This window comes from Brassica oleracea, chromosome C5 (genome assembly GCF_000695525.1).
Source record: "Brassica oleracea var. oleracea cultivar TO1000 chromosome C5, BOL, whole genome shotgun sequence".
Lineage (NCBI taxonomy): Eukaryota > Viridiplantae > Streptophyta > Magnoliopsida > Brassicales > Brassicaceae > Brassica > Brassica oleracea.
The window spans coordinates 29,598,599-29,604,947 of NC_027752.1; positions in this window are offsets into that span (position 1 = coordinate 29,598,599).

Here is a 6,349-nt window from a genome sequence, read left to right on the forward strand (position 1 = left end):
AAAAAAAAATAACAAAACACAAACAAAAGAAATGTTTTTTTGGTTAATAAACACACAAAGGGACTGAAAATATGAACCACTAATACAAAAGTGCGCGGATCACCATCTTAACCGTTGATATACTTTAATCTAATGGTCAGATTTAACCCTTTTGTGTTTATTCTCTTGTCCCTCTCTCTCCTCTGTCGTAACTTTTTCTCCTCTATCTCCCAGTTTTTTTTATTTTTCCTCTGTCAACCTCTACCACCGATTTTCCTGATTTCTTCCATCTTCATCCTCTTATCTCACTGATTTCTCTTTTCCATCTCTCTCCCCTGTCGAACTCATGAATTTTGTGGCTTTTGTTTAGGGGTTTCACTAAGCTTAACAAAGCAGACTTTACTAAGTTGAGGCAAGAGAAGCGTGTTGCTCCTACGTCCATCTTCTCCGACTCCCTCTTTCTCTCTCCCACGGCTCCATGTCTCTCCATCTCCATACTGGCTATGTCAATGGTAATGAATCCCCTCCTCCTTTTTAGAGCTACAAATAACTACTATCTCATCATCTCTCTTATGTGTGGTTTTAATTTTGGTGAAGGTAGAAGAATTGAACGTGTGAAGAAGAACCAGAGGAGGTATGCGACTGACGTAAGCGAATAGAGGTTGTGGAGGCTGGAGTAAGAGAACAAAGGCTTGAGGCGGATTCTCTAGAGGCTGGAGGCGCTGCATGCGGAGGCTGGAGGCGGACGCTCTGGTAGCGGCGGCTTATGTTTAGGTTAAGCTTAATTATGTTTTGGTTAGTTAATTAGTTTTAAACCCGGTTTGTATGTAAACTGGTTTAATTTATAAACTGAAAACATTTGTAATCTTCTGGTTTAATTTGTAAACCGAAATCAGGTGTAAACCAAATTTTTAATATCAACCGAAATCATTTGCAAACCGGTTTAATTTATATATCGAAATCAGTTGTAAACCAAAATTTAATATTTAATAATAATAATAATCAATTTTATTTTTTTTAATTTTCAGCAAACGATTTTAATTTTTATAGCATTGAAAATATGTCAATATAAATTATGCCATGGCAAAATAAAAACGCGATAGAAAATAATGTCCTAGCTAAAACAAGGTGCTATTAAAATAGTTTAATATAGTACTGGGTAAACGCTATAGCATCTTTATTTTTTATAGCACACGAAAATACGCTACGATAGAGGAAGGATCTACCATAGCTGCGGCTGTCACGGCGTTCTTCGAAACGCTACGAAAACGATATGGTTGCACATTCTCGACGCTATTAACGCCGATATTTCTTGTAGTGTAACAATATCTTACTTTAATATGAAATCCAAATTTTATCTCAAATTCTTGCGTTCGTGAATGGCACGCTATTGCAATTGTATAATGAATAGTAAAATAGAGATATTGGATGGAAAAATTAAAATTAACTATATTCAATATATATGTGAAAAGAGTTCATACCACTGTACATGCTTGCACTCCACATATCAATTCAACAGTATTAAAGATGATATAACTATGATACAAACATGTTGATAGAGTGATGTGAAATAATAAGTTTGTGTTCTGAAAATACTTATTATTTATTCATAAAACATACATTTGTAAGCAGACCCAGCACTAGGCTAAAGCCCGTAAAGCATGAACTTTGGGCGTCAGAGAACATACTTATACAAGAGGCACCAAATTTTCTCAAAGTCTGTTTTAGTCTGATGGTTAGTGTTCTTAACCTTCTGTCTTTGAAGAACCGTGTCCGAAGGTCACATCCCTCTATCTTAATTTTTAATAACAATTTTCCTTTTCTAATTATAAATATGATTCTCTTTCACGAAGGAGTTTGGTAACATCATTTATGAGCCCTTTCATTTTTATTTTTTTTGTAATTCTCTTTTCACAAAGGTCGACAAAAAACTCTCTTTTCTATTCTCTATGCCCCCATATTTGTTAAAAAATGATGTTACCAAAATTAACTCTAATCCCTCGGCCAAAACAATTATTCTTTCAATTATTCTTTTTATCTTTTTGGTAATTTCTTGTCATATTATATAAACTTTTGAAATTCAAAAAACTAAAAAGGTGAAATTGATATATACATGATTTTATCATATGTTTTTTCTACTATATAGTTAATAACTTTTGGATTTTTAAAAAAATACTACTGAAATTAGGAAATTATTTTCTAGAAAAATCTAGAATTATTTTTTTTCAAAAATAATATTTTGATGTTTTTTATTTTATTTATTTGAAAATAATATAATTTTAATAGAATTTTTAATAATTTAACTATATAAATTTGTTTTTATAATTAGGGGCATCCTTTTTTTTGGTACGCTTTAGGCACCACATTAGTCCGGACCGGCACTATATGTAAGATGAATACTTTTCTTTATTGTCAACAGGTTACAGGGTTCAGACATTTTTTATAGACGAAGAGTTGAGCTACGTTATATAAGTTTTTAAGATAATATAAAAGTATAGGAAAATAGAGAATATCACTTTACATTATCAAGTTGTATGATATAAAACCTCCAAGTCTTATCAGGTTTTATATTATAAAGCATGAATAGAGAATATCACTTTACATTATCAAGGAGAGATAGATAAGCACATAGTATTAGTGAAGTTCCTTTCAAAATCACCGATGTAACAGAGAAACAATGTCTTGAGGAAGCTAGTGCACAATCTGTAATTTACCACTTGTAGAAACAGAGAAACAATGTCTTGCACAACCGCATTGTCTTGCCTCCAGATTCTATCTACCGGCTTATATATAGACAAAGAGATGCGCAATACTATCACTGCAGACGAGAGAGGAAGCACTTCGTAAGTCTCGCGTCGAAGTGGATGCGTTGATCAACCTATTATCACTATGTTTTTTATTCTTTTTTTGCCATGGTGTAACATACTCAAGATTCTATTTTATGTAAATCTCTTTTCATATCTATGAAATTTACCTTTTAGCAACAAAAAAAAAGAGAGTTAGTAGCCTCTCTGTAGCGAAGGTCAATGATAAGATCACATACCAATTTGTCTATTATGCGGAAATGAAAAAAAGGAGGTAGTTTCCTCGATGGTGCCGTCTCCCGTTCTATTATCTCCACACATGATAAATCATTGTTTGGAACGTTAGTATAAACCGAGTCAGGGACATAGAACTCAGTTAGGCCTCTCAGTTAGACAGTGAAATAAAGAAAAAAAATGCTCTTGAAAAGCTCATAAAAAGTTTATTGAAATCTAAAAGCCATTTCTTATTTCAGTGCAGATCTTTCTCTTTCTCTGAGGGAAGTATCGAATATAGACCTTGCCTAGATAACTTTGATCAACTGTAAAGGAAGAGATATTGTTTATATTTTTCATCAAAATAGTTGATATATTTTTACAAATATCCCCTCTTATCCTGCCTCGAAGAAGTCTCCTTCTCCCTTCTAGTTCTTCTCTAATAACTCTCCAAAACTCATATTGCTAACATCAGAGGTTTCACCTTAATTAATGCTTGTCCCAATTACAGAAGTGGTTACAACGTTTCATAGGAACCATTGCTCTTGAATGGTCAATTACAACATGTACGTCTCAGTTGGTAAATTTAGTGAATGCTTCAGAAGGATAATAAAGTAGCAGAAGTAAAAAAAATTACCGGTTCACAAAAAGCAAATCAGAGAAAAGTTGCTACAGAAAAGTGTGTATTATGGACGAGAAAATCATAGAAATTTCCTCTAACTGACTACAGCCAACATCTGTTGAAGTAGGATCTAGGCCCTGCTCTAAGGAAAAGAGGTCACGGTCTCAAAAACACGCATCAAATGGGATCCTCGAATGCTCATTCTGTCATGCTCTGGTTTGGGTAAAAGAAAAGAAAGGGACAAGAGGTCCAAACAGGACACCACTATTCTCAATATGCTGTCAACAAGATCGAGTGAAACTCCCACCAAAAACAGAAGCTCCTCCTGCGTTGGAATCACTGCTCTTCACCTCTACCCATTTCCAACATGATATTTGGACTTATAACTCCATCATCGCATTCACCTCTATGGGCGCCCAGATTGATCACTCTGTAATGCACAAGACGGGGCCTTTTACTCTCAAAATCCATGGTCAAAACGCACACATGATCGGCTCTTTGGTTCTTGAACCAGGACAACGTCCACAATTCAGTCAGCTCTACATTGTTGATATGGCTAATGAGGTTGAGAATAGAATTTCAACTGTCAAGCGCACAGCCAAAGCAGGTCAACTGGATCCTAGTATTGTGAAATTGCTGATAGAAACAATGGATGCCCACAACTGCCTTACTAAGATTTTCAGAAAAGCAACGGACATACATGAAACTGATAGCTGCCAAGATTTCAGTAATAGGCCAGTCAAAACGTAACCGTCAGTATGATATGCCTAAAGCAGATGAGATCGTAGGCCTTATCGTTGGTGACTTTACACAAGATATGGGCGAGAGAGATGTAGTTGTCCAACACAAATCATCAGGACTGCAGCATATAACTGATATGCACCCACTCTTTATGACTTTGCAATATCCAATTCTGTTCCCGTACGGACAGATTGGCTTCAACGAGAACATATCGGTCACAAATACTGATGGAAACACAAGGAGAAGGGAATACATCACAAAGAGAGAATATTTTGTTTACCAGCTGCAAACTCGCTTGGCAGAAGGCATGGTTATTGCGAGATCCAAAAGGTTACTCCACCAGTATATCGTTGACGCATATACATCCATAGAGCAGGAGAGATTGCGGTGGTTTAGATTGAACTAGAAGAGCAGACCTATACAACAACGTACAAGATGCTGTCATGAAAGGTGATACAGACGCAAAATCAATAGGAAAGCGAGTCATATTACCCTCAAGTTTTACAGGGAGCCCACGTTATATGGCTGAAAAGTATCATGATGCGATAGCAATATGCCGGTGGTATGGGAATCCAGACTTATTTATAACCATTACAACCAATCCTAAATGGGATGAGATATATGACGACCTAAAAATGTACGGCTCTGATGATCCCAATGACTGCCCAGACTTAGAGGCTAGAGTGTTCAAGATGAAGCTTGATGAGTTGATTTCAGATTTCAACAAAGGCATCTTCTTCCCCCTTCCCAAAGCATGTATCATTCTGCAAATGCATTTGTTTTTTTTTATTACACCAAACCATTTCAATCAACTTATGGTTTCACTATACAAAGAAACCATTTCTGACCTGTTATTTTTTAACACCCAGTTCTCTACATAATTGAGTTTCAGAAGAGAGGGCTACCACATGCTCACATACTTCTATGGCTTGAAGGTGACTTCAGAAATCCAACAGCAACAGAAATTGACACAATCATCTCAGCAGAACTCCCAGACAAAGAGAAAGATCCTGAAGCTTATGGTCTGGTGGAGCAACACATGATGCACGGCCCTTGTGGGGAAGACAGAAAAGTATCTCCGTGCATGGAGGATGGTGTTTGTAGTAAAAAATTCCCCCGCAGCTACGTTTCACCCACCCAAGTTAATGACTCCGGCTACATCATGTACAAGCAACGGTAGACAGAATAGTTTGTTTACAAGGGAAACATCAAGCTTGATAATCAATTTGTTGTTACCCACAATCTCCATATCCTGAAAAAATACAAGGCACATGTCAATGTCGAATGGTGCAACAAATCAAGCGCAACCAAATACCTGTTCAAGTACATTACAAAGGGTGTAGACAGAGCGACATTTAAGTTCCAAAAAAAAACACAGAGCAGTCTACTCAGTCCGAGACAAAAAAAAAGCCGACGAATGAGATAGATGATTATGTCGACGGGAGGTACCTTTCAGCATGTGAATCAATGGGGAGAATATTTGTGTTTGATATTCACCACAACACCCCATCGGTTCAGAAATTGCCAGTTCACCTCCCTGGGGAACAGACGGCTATATTTGAAGAAGATGAGGACCTTGGGAATGTCGAGAACCGGTACCTACATGGCAGGACTATGTTAATAAAGTGGTTCGAAATGAACAGACTCTACGAAGAAGTCAGGAAATTAAAATACATTGAGATGCTACTTATGTTTGTCTGGGATAATTCAAACAAGATTACACAAAAAGAAAGCAGAAAGGGAGCATTAGACAGATTGTCAACATAAACCCAGCAACTGGTGACAAATATTACCTGCGCATTTTGGTCAGTGTAATACGAGGCCCTACATGCTATGACGATTTATATACAGTGGGTGACATCGAATACAATACCTTTCAAGAAGCCTGCTATGCAAGAGGCTTCCTCGTGACAGACAAGGACTGGCATGATTTAATGTCAGAAGAATCTCAATTCTCGTTGCCAAGATCTCTTTGCTACATGTTCGTACT